The 16488-nt window shown below is 34.0% G+C and overlaps 1 long non-coding RNA gene across 1 annotated transcript; it reads right to left on the reverse strand.

The window, feature by feature from the left end:
* Positions 1-440: 440 nt before the first annotated feature.
* Positions 441-13524, reverse strand: LOC124898173. Its single transcript, XR_007055071.1, has 2 exons — positions 13457-13524; positions 441-720 (listed from the first exon to the last, which is right to left on the reverse strand). It is a non-coding gene; the product is annotated as an uncharacterized LOC124898173 (long non-coding RNA).
* Between the last annotated feature and the right edge of the window lie 2964 nt (positions 13525-16488).

The raw sequence follows: 16488 nt of genomic DNA on the forward strand, positions 1-16488 counted from the left end.
AACCCAAAATTAAGCATGAGACACATTATCATTCAGAGGATCAACAGGATGGGCATTAGCTCTGTGGAGAGGCATATTCTATCACGTAATAGTATGCATTAAAATAAGATAAAGACAAATATAAGCACAATGGATCACAAAAGAAAAGAATGATTTCCTAAAACATCCTGTAGACTCTTGCTCATAATCATGGCCTGCTTCACATCCATGATCAAGACTCTACATAAAATAACTTTTCTAACTCCCTAAGACTCTTTAAAATCTTAGGCTCTGATACAAAGTTTGTAACACCCTAAAAATGGGTCTCAAGACGTCACATGGTGCTCAAGATTATGAGTAGTCTCAAGCTAACCCTGTAGGCCTTCTACTAAATCCAAAACTCATAATGGAGAAATATAAACATAAAATAAATGTTGAATTCTATCTGACCTAAGATGGAATTAACTAAACCTAAAATCTAAAAATACTTGACTTAAAATTCTGGACAATCAATATTGGAAATCTGAATTATAACTAGAAGACTGACAAGTCTCTAATTTTAAAAACTAATGAGCCACTAGGACAAACCCCCAGCTGACTCAAACTGACTGAATATACTGAATCAAATACTTTAATAAGATGGAAAACTGAATAACTGGGTCCCCAAACTATGAGTACTCACCAACTGTTGGAATATAGATGGAGATGCTCGAAATCACTCCTGCCACTAAAACTGAGCACCTGAACCAACAATTATTAAAAAATATAGCCCATAGACATATATGTGGATTAGTACTTCTGGAATGTACTGAGCATGTGGAGGTGAATGCATTAGTAAACAATATCTCAATGTTATTATAAAATTGTAATAGAATGCATGCTAAGTGTAGATGATGACTCATAATAACTTGAATAATTATAATCATAATCATTAGTAATAAAGCATATTGTATAAATCTTGTAAGTCATAACACTTAGTTCTAAAATTTGTACTTGTATTCTATCTTCAAATCATGCGGTCTAAGTGTAGAAAGGACTTACTTTTATATCTGTAAACTAAAAGCTAAAATCTCATGGCTAACATTTTATGTGAAATAATATCTGAAATGAATTATGAGCCTTACACTTAGTTTCAAAAAAAATTGTTAGGATTACTCTTTTTTGTAGGGAGGTTCTTCTAACAGACATAAACCATGTGAGCTATCATGGAGTCTAATGTCTAGTTCCCCTAAGGGGAAAACCTTGCATTGGGGAGAGGTATCACATTCCTTCCAAAAAGTATAACCTGAGCCAAGTGATCACAATTTGTATCTGTCATCCATATAAATGGGAATAATCTAAAAAATTTGTACCTACTTACTTGTAGTTCTGGTGAAGTAGGATGCACTAAACCTACACTTCTCGCTCGGTGCTAGATACTAGTCCCTTTAAATCTATATGCTCATTCTGTAGGGAATCCACTTTAAAACTAGCATGAGGGTTTATAATGAAAATCAATTATCCATATGTCTGTTTTAAACTGTTATCAAATAAATCTATACTCAAACTATCATCAAAACTATAGAGCGGATGTCATATCTTAGCTGAGGATCAAAAGATAAAATCTTGATTCAAAAACTAAATATAAATGAATCATAGGATGCTTAAAGCATAATCTTCTTAAAATATCAATAGTCAAACTAGGGTTTAATAACCCACTATTCAAATTCATGCCAATTTATCATAAATCATGCTCAATAGTCAAAATTATGAAGTTCTTGCACAATCTTAGTAAAAATAGTGAAACTCAACCTTCAATATATCATAAACCACTTCATAAGCATAAATATGCAAATATAGGCATGCAATTCATTATCTAAACACTTGTAATATCATAATCTTCAAATAGTAATATTTGGGTATGAACCCTAATTTGAAATTCATATGAAATCATCTTTAAAACAAATCTTGGTCATAGGGATGGAAGAGGTATCCTTGTTCATTACCCCACATACCTTAATTGATGAAATTGATGAAGACGCTTGACTTTGAATCCCTATTTGTGCTCTTGAAGATTGTTTCTTGAAGTTCTTGAATTGAGAACTTTAAATTTCTAATTATCTTGGCAAAAGATTGGTAAAATTTTGGGTTTCTTGAGGTTTGAAATTTAAACTCTAGGGTTTTCCTTGAGAGAAATTTGATGAAAAATCAATATAACATGCTTAGAATAAGTTAAATCTTTTGTTTATCATGATTTGGGGGCATAGGAAAAAGTCTAAGTTGCCCCTTGGATTTAAAACTCGAGACTAAAATGCCCATTAAGGCTTTACCGTGATGCGGTGAGTGGGTCATTGCGATACCCACTGCATCGTGATGACTCAATGGTTTTTTATAGATGCTAATTTGGGCATCACTATGAAATGGTGATCCCCTCATCATGAAATCACTATGATGCAGTACAATCGTGTTGGCTCTCTAGAATTGACAATTGCCTTTTCATCCTTCACCGCGATGTGGTGACTCTCACACCATGATACTCACCGTGATGCGGCATTTTGTGGGGATATTCTATCTTGCCAATCCAAATGAGATCCAAACCTTGTCTGAAAAATCCAAAACTTTCTCAAGGTATGCTACTTACACCCCTGAATATAACTCAACTCAGAAATCATCGTCTTGGATTCCGAAAGGTCAACTTAAAAATCCTCAAAGTTTAAGAAGAGTAAGAACTTACCAGATCACTCAACTCAAAGCTTTATTTTCAGGTTCTAAGTGCTATAAGAACATACTAAGGGCTGAGTTGAACTAAGACCGTACGTGGTATTACACTACGTTGTATCAGAGATGGCTTGTACTTATATTTACTCTATATTCACTTTGTACTCTTATTATTTTAGAAGCTCTTGTACTAACATCAATAGGTCTTGGTGTTTCTTTATATATATTAGCCTTTTTATCATATTTATTCCATTGTCTTATTTTATTTCTCTTAATAGTCCATTAATAGCTATTTCGTACTATGAGTTGGCTCACTTATTGGTTGGCTACCATATGTGCCATAATGACCTAAAAATTAGGTTTTGACAAACCTCTAACTAAAATAGAATGAATTAAGATTCCAAGACATGATCCCCATCTACCCCCAAAAAATGGAAACAAGTCTTAACTAAAGTGAGTACAAAAACCAAACTAAGCTACATCCTCGAATCAAGCGGTCTCTCTTGACCCTAATTAGGAATCCACAAATATCTATCCATGATCTTGAGAATGATCATCAATATCTACAATAATTAAAGGATATAGCACAGGAAATATAGTGATCAGTATAGCTAAGGTACTGAGTAAGAAAGAGTAAGGCTAACTATCATGACCCAAATCACGGATCGTGTGGGCACCTTCCCAACTCTATCCCAAGATAGGAAATCTATAAAACTCAATCATTTAAATTAACTACAAAATATATATTAAGAATATATGGAAATAAATAAGTCTTTAAATAAAGGAAATCACTCTTCTTCAAAATGCATTTATTACATAACTATATTGTGAAAATAAAATAATAATTTTAGAAAATTTAATCTAAACCAATAAAAGAACATTAAGCAATGAAAAGATGACTTGAGACAAAACATCATGTAAGAGTGAGATAAAAAGAGCTTCTTAAGATTAACCACTGTCGTACCTATAAAAACCCCACAGACCTACAATACGTTTATATCTATGTAACTTTAGGTCATTTTATGCATTTCCACTTTTTTTTTGTTATGGCTTATCCATATCTTCCCCAAGTAATTTATGACTTTTTGGGACTAATGGTTCGGTTATCGAGTTGTTTGTTTGTTTTTTAGATCCAATTCATTGTTTTGAATTATTCGATGGTTCCAAATTGCCACCGGATGAAAACTTCAGTTAGACAATCTTTGATGAAAATTTTTGAGTGCACTGGCAGCTTTATAATACCTATTTTAGGCTAGGTAGACCTTTTATTTTGATCCAAATGCGCCCAAGCTCATTTCGACCTACTGGTTGAAAAGTTGGAAAATTGGAGAATATGGGTATGGGATGCACATTTGGTCAAACAAACCTCAGATGGAAAATCCGACTTTGCCAATGCATTTAAAATGTTAAATTTTTGTTGTTACATAGTTTATTTTCTAAAATTGGATTACGAATGAGACCTGAGGCATTGTTTAAAACTTGGAATATTTTTGAAGTTTGCTGATATCTAGTGTATTGAGATTGCACAAATGAGACTATGATCACACTATGGTGATTGAAGTGAGTCCTATGGCGATATTCCTTGGGAAATTGCAACAAAAATATGGTGATATCCACATCTCCATGCCTAAAGGGGCTATAAATAAACCCCCAATTTGCAATTTTGGTCATATTATCTCCAACCTTGAGACCTAAACACCTTAAAAGGGTGAGATAACTCTAAATTGAGTTTTGTAGGGGACTTGGGAGCCTGTTTAACATCTTTTATTATGATTATCATCTGTATTAAGGTAAGATTTAATCATTTTTGATGAAATTTTTTATTCTTGACCCAAAAACCCAACATAGCTTAGTGCTTGATTTTAGGTCAAAATTAGCTTTGCTTTCACCCATTTCTTGAGTTTTATGATTTCTTATTCATATATGAATGTTGGGTTGACCTCAAAATGGGATTTTTGTTAGTTGAGCCCACTAGAGTTTTTGGTGTCATTTTTGGACCTAAAGAACAACAGTGCAGTATGGGTAATATTATTCTTATAATGGTGAGTAGGTTGCAATTTTTATAGTTTAATGGCATTTTAGTATTGCGAAGTGAAGATAAATATTTGGTGAATGATGTAAGGTTTTGCGGTTGGGTTTTAAGTTAGCTGTCTGCCTACTTTTCTTCATGAGATAGTGCATGTGAATAAGAGAGTTTAAATTAATTATTAGTATAATGACTTAGAATTGGATATTGAATTTTAAGGTATAGGTGAGGGTTTTGTCCCATAAGTTTAAATTTTTAATACCCCTTTTTGAATCCTATTACCTTCCCCTAGATTGAACTATTTTGTGGAATGGATATGATATAATGCTAGGTTTGGAATATGGTTTAGCATTGGAATTATTATTAGTATATTTAAACTTAATTGGGCTAGTCTAGTGATCTTGAAACCATAAATTGAGTAGAGTAGACTTAAATACCAATATTTCTAGACTAAGTTCATATGTTAGGATTTGTTATGGCTTACTTGACATCTAGTAGTTGAACTAGATACCTTAGTTTAGTTGGTGTATAATATGCTTAAGTATGGAAATTTAGGATTGGAAGTGGGTTCTTTCGGCCTACCTTAGGCCAAGACTTGTATTCGCCCTTGAGGTTTTATTGATGAATTTTAGGCCTAGTTGACACTAATGATACTTTCTTATTAGATTTTCTTGGTGAATTGATAAATAGTAATGGTTAACCCTAGATTATGATATACAACCTATAGACAGGAGATGCCTTATAGGTGTGATGTGCCTCATTGTTATGTGATAGGCCTTATAGATATTATGCTTCCTAGTCGTGAAATATTATTTCTCATAAATACACTATGGCTTATAAATATGAGATGATGGTTAGATATGCGTCCAAATACGCATGTCTTCCTAAGCTCATGATTATGATATTAAGATTATTTTGGATGCATTATTTGCAAATAGGTAGTGTTAGGATACTGGTTGGATATTTGGAAAGTGTTTATCCTTTCAATGATGTGTGATGAGTGGTGAATTTACCATACTTTTGCACTCAATATTCATGCACATTACTATGTTTTGAATGAATAAGTGAGATATATTTGTGATTAAATGCACTAATATCCATATTTTGTAGGCACATGAGATCAATATATGTGGATGTGAGCTGAAAAAGATCAAAAGAAGGAATGAAGTATAGTATAAAGACCTGGAGCACAATGTAGCCTTAGTTACCACAATAACATTTGGTCAAGAAGGTTAATATACCGCGATCGTGTATCTCTGACCGTAGTCATGGTAGCCGTGAACATGGACAGACTCCTATGATCGTGGATTAGCAGAAAAAACAATGCAAGGTCAAAGGTGTAAATGCACTCAACTGTTACCAAATTTTCTTAAGAGACTCAAATACTATCTCTTTAGGGAAGATCCATTAATTCCTAATTATTGGAACTTTGTCTACTTCTTAGTTTCCATTTATTTAGAGGACAGTTATTGTAATAATTTTAGGTGAAGAATATGTTGGAGTAGCTTACAAATGAAGGATTAGCAAACTCCTATTGAAGATTTGTTAAAGTCAAAGTTTGAAGTAACATTCACACAATTTTTCATAAATCAAATCGATGGAGATTTTTGGATATTTCTTGCTTACTACTCTTATTTGTAGCTAGTTCTTCCTTTTGGGATAATGGTAGAATATGGTGCAATTGTGTGTAGGTTGTGATTCATTTGTGCATATTTTAGATTGTTGATGATGGGTCATACTATTGCTAAACTGAATTGGTTGAGATTTATGGGTGAAACCCTAAAATATCCAAATGGGTTTATAGGTGAAAATCCCAAGCTCTTGAAAACTTGAACTATCCTTGAAAGAGGGGTTTGGGTGAACTTTTGGAACTTATATCATCTTTAAAAAGGGATGTGGGAACCAAGTTAACAGTAGCTAATTTATAGGCATAGTTTTCTAGTTGTCACTATCATTGACATAAGGGTGATTCTGAGAGCGACTATACCTTGGGTATAAACCTAGAAATAGGGGTGCGTAATAGAGCTATTGGTGGCTTTAATTAACACAGTCATTTGGTAGTCGAAAGGGTTAATGGGTAACATCTTTAAGACTATGTTAACAAACTAGTCCCAAGGACATTCAACCTAACTAACCATATCATCAATGATCAAAATTCGCATCGAATCATCACATTTCCATGCATAACTTGCTCCTAGGAAAGATTAATACAATGATTTTTGATTAATTTATTATACTCTAATTATTCATAGCCTCAAATTAGTCCTTTAAAAGTCCGTAAATAGCCTTTTGTTTTAATAATCACTCAAACCCCCAATTTTTACATACTTGTATTCTAGGTTTAAATTTAGAAAGTTTCCTTTATTTTGAGCTAATTAAATTTCTACTCACATAGTTTCTCATGGATTCAAACTACTCAAAGTTGAGTAAATTTATTGACGATGGCTGCCTTGCATTTAAATTGATGTATAAGTTGAGCATTATCTAAAATGGCGTCGTTACTGAGAAACAATTTGGAGTATTGAGTTAGTTAGGAATTTTAGCTTACTTTCTTGGATTCAAATTTTAAATATTTGTTTGTGATTTTGTTTTGTTTCTTATGTTAGGTAGATTTTTATTTTTTTCTTGTCACTATGGTATCTTGGGAAGAATATGACTTTGGTAGTAGGAAATCTTATTTTTATGATCCATGTTCATATTGTGACATACCCCACTTTTGACATGATTGTAGATATGCTCCTCGGAGAGAGATGGAGGAATATTTTTTATCCTATGGGAGTATAATTATTCTTTATGTAGTGGTTGAGATTAACATTGGAGTGCTTTTCTGAATGCACCCTCCCCTTGTTATGCTAACCCAAATGTTATTTCTTTTTATGAGTTTGATAGGTATCATGGTGAAATAAAAAAAGAACAACATATTGGGTACAATAGTTTTGAAGCAATGCCTCAAACTCTTTTGGATTAAGAAACTACATTGGATGAGGTCATGCATAACATGTATCAATAAAATAAGGCATTTGAAAGGGAGATTATCAAGAAAGAGGAAATAGGAAAGGAAACAAACCCTTCAAATACCATTACATTGCCCATTTTTCACCGTGAGGAGGATCAAGAAGAAATACCAAGATATGTGGAAAATGATGAGCTTGGTAGTTAAGAATCCTCAATGATTTCCCAACAAACCAAACCTAACATAGTTGAAGATTCAAAAGTTGAGTATATAGTGTTAAAGTCAAAAGAAGAATTCAAGCAAATCTCTTATGAAGACTCTATCCCATTTCGGGGTGAGAATGCTAATAGAGATATGCATAATTAAGGGATATACCTCCTTCCAACTATTTTTTAATTTTATTATTAGTGGATGTGATAAAAGTTCATCCACCCAAGCAAGTGATGAATTTTAGGGAGAAAGAGCTCCACTCCTACATATTTGAGTTTGACGTTCCAAATAAGCACATGAGAAACCTGCACTTGAAGCAAAGGAACTCAACTTTCGATGTTCAAATAATGTCCTATTGATATCCCTACAATTACCCAAGGATAAAAATCATCAAATTTATGTGAAATTGGGTAAACGGTTCAAATCATCAAAGTGGCAAAATAGAAGTTGTATCGTCATGTTACCCTTTCTAGCACCTTTCATCTTGGAAGATCTGAATCTTTTTTCCCTCTTCTACTCAATTCATAGTGAGAGAAATAGGATGGATATTCAAATCTTATAAGTGGAAACACAAGTGGTAGTTGGGATGGTGTCCTTCCACAAAACATAGGAAGCAACCCATCATGTCATGAAAGTGGCACGTATCCTTTTATTTCTGCATGATAGAGTATTTAATTTTTGTTAATGCATATTCCATGCATTTTTGGAAATTTAAAGTGTATATAATTAATTTAATAAGGAAGGTATGGGATGTCTGCATAGTGGACTGAACAGGGGGAAATATAGGTACAAAAATGCCCTTTGTTACAACAATTGTGGGATTTAGGCAGCAATCGTGGCCACCCATATGTCCACGATCATGGAACTCCTCCCATAATCGCGGTCTAATTAGATTTAAAATACCATCGGTCTTCCATTCCTCCCAAACTTCCCCTCCAATTTCTTTCTCAAATTGCAACTATTTGTGGCTATATTTTGAAAATCTCAAAGGCATCTTTGTATCCATTCTTCATCACTAGTCTGATAGGTGCTTCAGATTCTTATTTTTAATTGTTATGGTAGGCCTTAGGTTGAATGAACTAGGTAGGGCCTAAATTTTTGTTTCTCATTACTAAATGGTTGTTGCTTAGTGTTTGTGTGGTGATTAGCTGATAAATAAGGTGTGCCCACATATGTAGAAGTCTTGAGTAGCTTAAATTATGTAAAATTGAGTAAAATATAGGGTGCACACAAAGTGGCCAATTAATTGCCCAAACGAGTCAATAATTGAGGTATTGGGTAGCTTTAATTGACACACTTATTTGGTACTAGAAAAGGTCAATGGGTGACATCTTTGAGACTAAGTTAATAAACTTCTCCCATGGACTTTCAAACTATCCTACCATATTGTTAATGATTAAAATTTGCATTGAATTATCACGTTTCCATTCATAACTTGCCCCTCGAAAAGCATAATCCCAAGATCCATGCTTAATTGATTATACTCTAATTATTTGTAGCCCCAAATTAGTCCTTTAAATGTTCGTAAATAACAATTAGTTTTGATACTCACTCGAACCCCCCAATTTTTACATACATTTATTCTAGGTTTGAAATTAGCAAGTTTACATTATTTCGAGTTAATTCAATTACCACTCATATTGTTTCTCGTGGATTTGACCCCGCCTCAAAGTTGGGTAAATATATTAACGACGATCGCCTTGCACTTAAATTGATGTGTAAGTTGAGTGTTATCAATGTGGTTGTAGTTTATGAATATATATATATGTGTGTGTGTGTGTGTGTATACACATCTCTCTATTATGGGATAGAGAAAGATGTGCTATGATGCTTATGGTTCTATTATTTGAATAATGGTGATGGTATGGGTAGATTTGGTACATTCATGGTCATTATATCGGTACATGATGTGATACTAGTTTTAGATCTTTTTACTATTTTTCCAAAACAAGGGTTAAAGCCCATTTTTCAACTTTAAAATAGATTTCATTACAATAATAACTACTTGACTAGATGGATAACTTGGATATAAAAGGGATTAATAAAGATGGTTTAGTGATTGATTGTTTGTTCTATGATTTGACACTACTATTTACTTTGGTCGTGAGATATTCTGACCCTTTGTAAACTTTTATAATTATTAACTCCCAAAGATCACTCCGGGTAATGGATTTAAAAAAATTTACTCTTTTAGCCACGGCTTAATTTCATCCACCTATCAAATCTATATAGTATTGATGTTAATATATGTATGATAGTGATACTTATGGATAGTTTAATTTTGAGTCTTGATGATACTTATTCTCACATCCAGAAGATGATTATGAGGTTGAAAATATGTTGGCATTGATTCTTGCATGAGCAGTGCCTATCACCAGTATGTGCCTATATCCATTAGGTTATATAGGAGGGTTGCATAGATATAGGTGATGACTATGAATTGCGGTGTGTTTTATGTTGGTTAAACGTTCTGTGCTTGGGGCGGTGGGGGCACATGATAGGCTTGGTTAGTTATTTGGTTGTCCAGACTAGCCAATTACTCGCATTCTTAGTTATATTGTTGTTACCAATGTTATTATCATTGTTATGATCATTATTATGGCTAGTTTATTACAAATTTATCATTGATTCATTGTCGAGACTTGAGATATGATTATAAGATATTTCATCTTACGATTTTATTACTTATGCATGACTAATTGATGACTCAATATATGGATTGGAACCCTGAGTAATCTATCCTTATTTGTTGCTATGATTACGAGGTCTTAAATAGCTAGTCTAATGATATAGGCTGTACTTCGAGCAGACCTTGGTCATATGCTTATATATATGCATACTTAGCAATATGTAGCCAGGGTGTTGCCACATATCAATTCTTTCTTTCATCTACTCAGATTATATACTCATTCCTTAGCCTTGTATACTTATATGTTTCTTTTATCTGTTCACATATTTGCCAGTGATATATGGTATAGTGTTTATATTCCTAAGTATGGCTAGAATAGGAAAGTTTATCCTTATTATTTCATTGACTATCTTATATGGTTTCTAGACATTTGGGTGAAGTTTTATATTCTGTTTATATGTTGTATATATCTACTTTATCCTTGGAGCTCAGTCGGCAGTTTCCTACTGAGTACCATGTGCTTGGTACTCACACTATACTTCTGCAGCCTGTATGTCATAGTATACGTTATCATCATTTATGTGTGCATCGTGCGGAGCAGCTATGGTTTAGAGACTTAGAGAGAGCTCCTAATTTTGGAGTATTACTTATCTCTCTCTTATGTATTGGACTAGTCGTTATATTGTATTTAGAGATAAGTTGTATCTGTGTATTCATTTGACCATCTCTTTGATAACTTGTTATGTAGAAGCTCTTTTACTGATACCATAGATTTTGGGACAGTATTATGTATTTGACATTTTATTACATCTATTTTGCATTCTTTACTTTTATCACATTGTGTAGTCCGTTACTAGCTATTACGAACTATGGGTTTAGCTTGCCTACTGTGGGTTATAGTAGGTGCACTGACAAATTAGGTCATTACATATTTGTATCACAACCTAGGCTTCACCGGTGTATTAGTACAAGAGCTAAGTGTTAGTAGAGTCCTTTGAATCGCTGCAGAGACATTTGTAACATATCTTCCAGAGGCTACTGGGATATTCTTAGAAAATTCATTTCTTTACTCCTTGTCATGTGTCCATATTGACATGAACCTTAAGCATATTCTTTGACTCAATTTAATCCTCAAATGGACGATGCGTGATGTTCGTTAGATGTGGACAAGACTTTGACATATTTTTCAGAGCTTCACCACAATGTTGGACAAGAGATTGAGATATGGATATAGCAAATCATAGGCATCAGCCAAAGGATTTGAGGACAAATTAAGCTCTAATAAAGCACATGACTACTTTATCTCTCCGAGGTTCAGCATCGGCGTTCTGAGTCATGTTGCAGATCCCTCCAAGCTATGGTTGACATTCAATTCATCGAGAAGTTCTCAAAATGAAGGTTAGTCTATTGGTGTTCATCAAGGTTCTTTATCGATTCTCATTACAATATTTGATTTCTCATGTTACCAAGAATTTTCCTAGGATATATCCCATTGACTAGGGCATGATGTATAGATCTCTAAAAAGATCCACATTGCCACTCTATTTGGTGTCGAAGCACTGGGTAACGTATGGGTCTTCTACCTCTCAGCTTGTTGGTCATTCAAGATCTATAGGAAGAGTATGTAATGAGACTTATGGATGTGGAAGCAAGAGGCCATGACCTTGGTATTATTCTATTGGTATTTTATCCAGAAGTGAGAATCCTTCTACTAAAGTCCTTACCGAATCTTGTGGAATTTTGATAGGGGTATTTAGGCCACGACAACTATTTTGGATTATGAGGGGCAATATCTCAAAGTATTTCAGGATCTTATTTTGCTTGCAACAAGATTGGTTATTGGTCTAGAGAGTGTCCTTGATTTGGGATTGCTAGTCTTTCAGCTTATTTAGATCACCGTCATGATGATTGTGGGACCTTCAGTTAGAGACAGTGAGCTTAGAACCTCAATTCATTTTTCAGTCGATTGGTCCAAGTTATGACCCATTCAAATTTGTTATCACTTAGACCCATCAGGCATGTGATTGTAGATTTCACCATGACGGTGTGCTTTTATTTCCCGTATTTACTCTTTCTCATTTGTGTGTATTGGGGTTTCATACCCATTGATGATTATATGATTTGATGAGTTCATATTGATTACTGTGTGCCCTATTATCAAACTTATGATTATATGACTACTCAACGGTTTATTTCTTTTAGTTCTAGATAGAGTAGATCTATATTGATATATTTCTCATTATGAGTGTAGCATTTGGGTTCGAGTCCCATTTATCATTGCATATTGGCCTTATTGTGGCCCTTGAGTGGTAAATGGTATTGATGTTCATTTTGGTACTGCCTATTCATTATATGGATCTTGATAATGTTATTACTAATGCTATCATTGCTTGAGGTTATTGATATCATTTAATATTATTTCTTGAGGTAATTGAAACTCAATAGGTAGTTGTATATACTAGTGTTATCTAGATAGAACTTTCATTTCCTTGTGATTCTTATTCAGTGGCTTGAGTAGATATAGCCCAATTTGATGATTTGTTTCCTATAGTGTCACGACCCAAGACTACCCTTTAGTCGCGATAACGGTGCTTACGACCACAAGTGATCACAAGCTAACCCATAAGCTGGTACCTGCTGTGAGCACTAAGTAAAATGATAATAATGAACATATGTGAAAGATAAACTGGTAAATCTATAAAATTTTAACACTAAAAGTATGATTAAATCAGAAGTCTAAAACATCTGATAAAGACTGGAAGTCAAACTATCTATCTAAAACAACTGATAAGATTGATAAAAATTGACTAATTGTCTAACTAACTGTCTAAATGTCTGAAAACCTATAAACTGACTGAGGAGTTTTTAGGATAGGCTCGAAACTAACTCCGACTGACTAAAATTAATGAAATAATGAGATAACTGAATAAGTATAACACGTCCTTGATGAATGATGACTCACCACTATGTCCGCTGGATTACGCTGTGCTGTCTAAAATTGATCAAGAAACTAGGCCTCCAAACCTATGATATAAGACATCATAGCACAAAGAAAATTATGCAATCAGTACTTTGAATGTACTAGTATATGAGATGAGGGCACGGTTGAAATCCATGAGATAACTGAACATGAAATGCATGAACATGTAAAATTTTGATAATGCAAGGCCAAGTATATATCTGTTATGTTATTGAAATATTCTGTAATCTGAAAAAAACTATAACACTAAATATCTGAAAGTCTGTACACTTGGTCAAGCAAATCTTAACTAAAATGCATTGAATACTGTATTGCGATTGTAGGAGATGACTACAACCGATATTCCCAAATCTAAGTAATCAGGGTTCAACTTATAACCCCAGTTGGAAGAGTGTTGGTACCTTTCCAGGGGTACTAACACTGACTGGTGATGTGGATCCATAAGGATGATTTCCTGAAGGATAAGGATGTCATGCCTAAATGATGGGGTACCCCTCATAATCTAAGGTGGCACATTAGGTTTGAAACTTAGGTACTACTACTAGTGTCTTATGCCTAACTGATGGGGGAGAAACCATCTTTTCGTTCACTCGGTGCTAAGTATTACTCCCAACTAAATGATACTGATAATGAACTGAATTAAATTAAATTTAACTGAACATACAAGTGACGTTACTCATTATGGTCTGATTATAACAACTGACTAAATGAAAATACCCATGGTTTAACTAAAATCATTTCTGAGATACTGAAATTAAGAAAATCATCTAGGTATCGGGTGTTCAGAACCCGCCAATACTAAAAGATCACAAAATTGATGACAAAGCTTGAAAACTATAGTATGAGATTTATGGTTCAAAGACACAAAACATAACATTCCACCAAACATAAGTAAATCAACAATTTAAACATGAGGGTGTCATAAAGCATGCTAGAACATCATAAAATTCATGGTGTAACCTTGAAATTCAACACTTGGATATGGAGTTCAATAGAAATCAATGTGGGAAATCAAAGTTTAAAGCATAAGTCAACAAAACATTCCATGAAATCATGCCACAAAATAATTTGAATTGAGCTACTCTGAATTAATCTCATCTTGAACGCATGGAATTCCAAAATCATAGGCAAAATCATAGTTAAACCAATTGAAGAGATTTTTGGGCTCCATGGGTGGAAAGGACCCATGGATAAACATATCGTATACCTGGTATTTCTTGACTTTCAAGGAAAACTTGAACTTTGAGTCTTAAGAGATGACTTGAGAGGAAACCCTACTTGTGATCTTCTTGATAGTAGAGAGCATTAATGACCTCTAAAATTGATTAGTAAAGGCTAATAATTCCTAATTAATGCTTTATGTTATGGGATGGATACGGTTTGAGGTGAGGAAAAGACCAAAATACCCCTAAGAAACTGAATAAAAATTTCTAGAATTTCTTTAGTTGATGACTTGGTGGATGGCTTATCAACTAGTTGACACATTGTCAACCTAGTAGTCAACTCCTTCAATGATTCTGCCAAAGGTTGACGACTTTGGTTGATAGCTTTAAAATTAGTTGACAGTTTATCAGCCTAGTCGTCAACTCCTTCAGTGATTCTACCTAAGGTTGATGACTTTGGTTGATAACTTATCAACTAGTTGACAGCTTATGAGACTAGTAGTCAACTTCTTCAGTGAATCTGCCTAAGGTTTACGACTTTAGTTGATAGCTTGCAACCTTGATGATAGATGGACATGCTGAGGTAAAATAGAAATAACTTTCCACTCTGACCTTAGATTAAGGTAAAACTAGATGCATTGAAAAGATGAATCGATTACCTTTCATTTGATATATAGTGGGATACATGCATAATTATATTCTAGGAAATACACTCATCTAAATTGGACCCTAGTTGGAGCATCTGTCAAAACCCTATCGATAGAAATGTCCTCAACTTGTCTTTGAGTTGGGATGACCTTGATTCATATACAAAGATAATCCCGCACCATAGGTTTGATAATCACACATTTGTACACATAGAATAATTGGGTTCAAGTTTGTACACATAGGAACAATAGTTTAAATTCTAGCCTGAAAATTTTGGGTGTTACTATCTCCCCTTTGGAAACATTCATCCTCCAGTGAGATTGGATAGATTGAGAACCCTAAGGTAAATAGGATCATATACTAAACATGCATGACTTGGAACATGATTACATGACTGGTCTGAAGCATGACACATAAACCAAACTACTTTTGTGAATGTATAAAATGACATAAGAATGGATACATAGCTGAAATAGAGACGAAAATGAGTCAATATAAGGAAAATTGTTACCTCAGCTGAATCTGAGTTTTCAGAGAAAAGGTGGGGGGGGGGGGGGAATTGGTTCACATATCTACTTCTGCTTCCAAAGTATCTCCCTCAACAGATTGATTCCTCCAAATAACTTTAACCAAGGGAACTTATTTGTTCCTTAGTCTGTGAATCTGAGAATCAATAATCTAAGCTGGAACTTCTTTGAAGGAATGTCTATCCTGAACATCCACCCCTTCTAAAGGAACAACAACTGAATCATCAATACATTTCTTTAACAAAGAAATATGGAACGCTGGTGTACTGATGCCAAATTTGCACACAACTCAAGATCATAAGCTATCTTCCAAAAATCATTCAAGATTTTATAAGGTACAACATAGTGGGGATTGAGTTTTCCTTTCTAGCCGAATCTCCTCACTCCTTCACTGGCAAAATTTTCAAATGCACCAAATCACCAAAATCAAACTCAAGATCCTTCCCCCTCACATCTACATAATATTTCTGACAGCTTTACGCTATCTTTAGCCTCTCTCTTATCAATTAAACATTCTCCATAGCCTCGAACACTAAGTCTGGCCTTACCAAGGCAGCTTCACCTACTTTAAATTAAGAAATAGGACACCTACATCTCCTTCTTTAAAGAGCCTCAAACAGAGCCATGTTAACACTGGAGTGATATCTATTATTATAGGAAAACACAATCAAAGGTA

The sequence above is a fragment of the Capsicum annuum genome, chromosome 4 (assembly GCF_002878395.1).
Source record: "Capsicum annuum cultivar UCD-10X-F1 chromosome 4, UCD10Xv1.1, whole genome shotgun sequence".
In the NCBI taxonomy this organism is placed as follows: domain Eukaryota; kingdom Viridiplantae; phylum Streptophyta; class Magnoliopsida; order Solanales; family Solanaceae; genus Capsicum; species Capsicum annuum.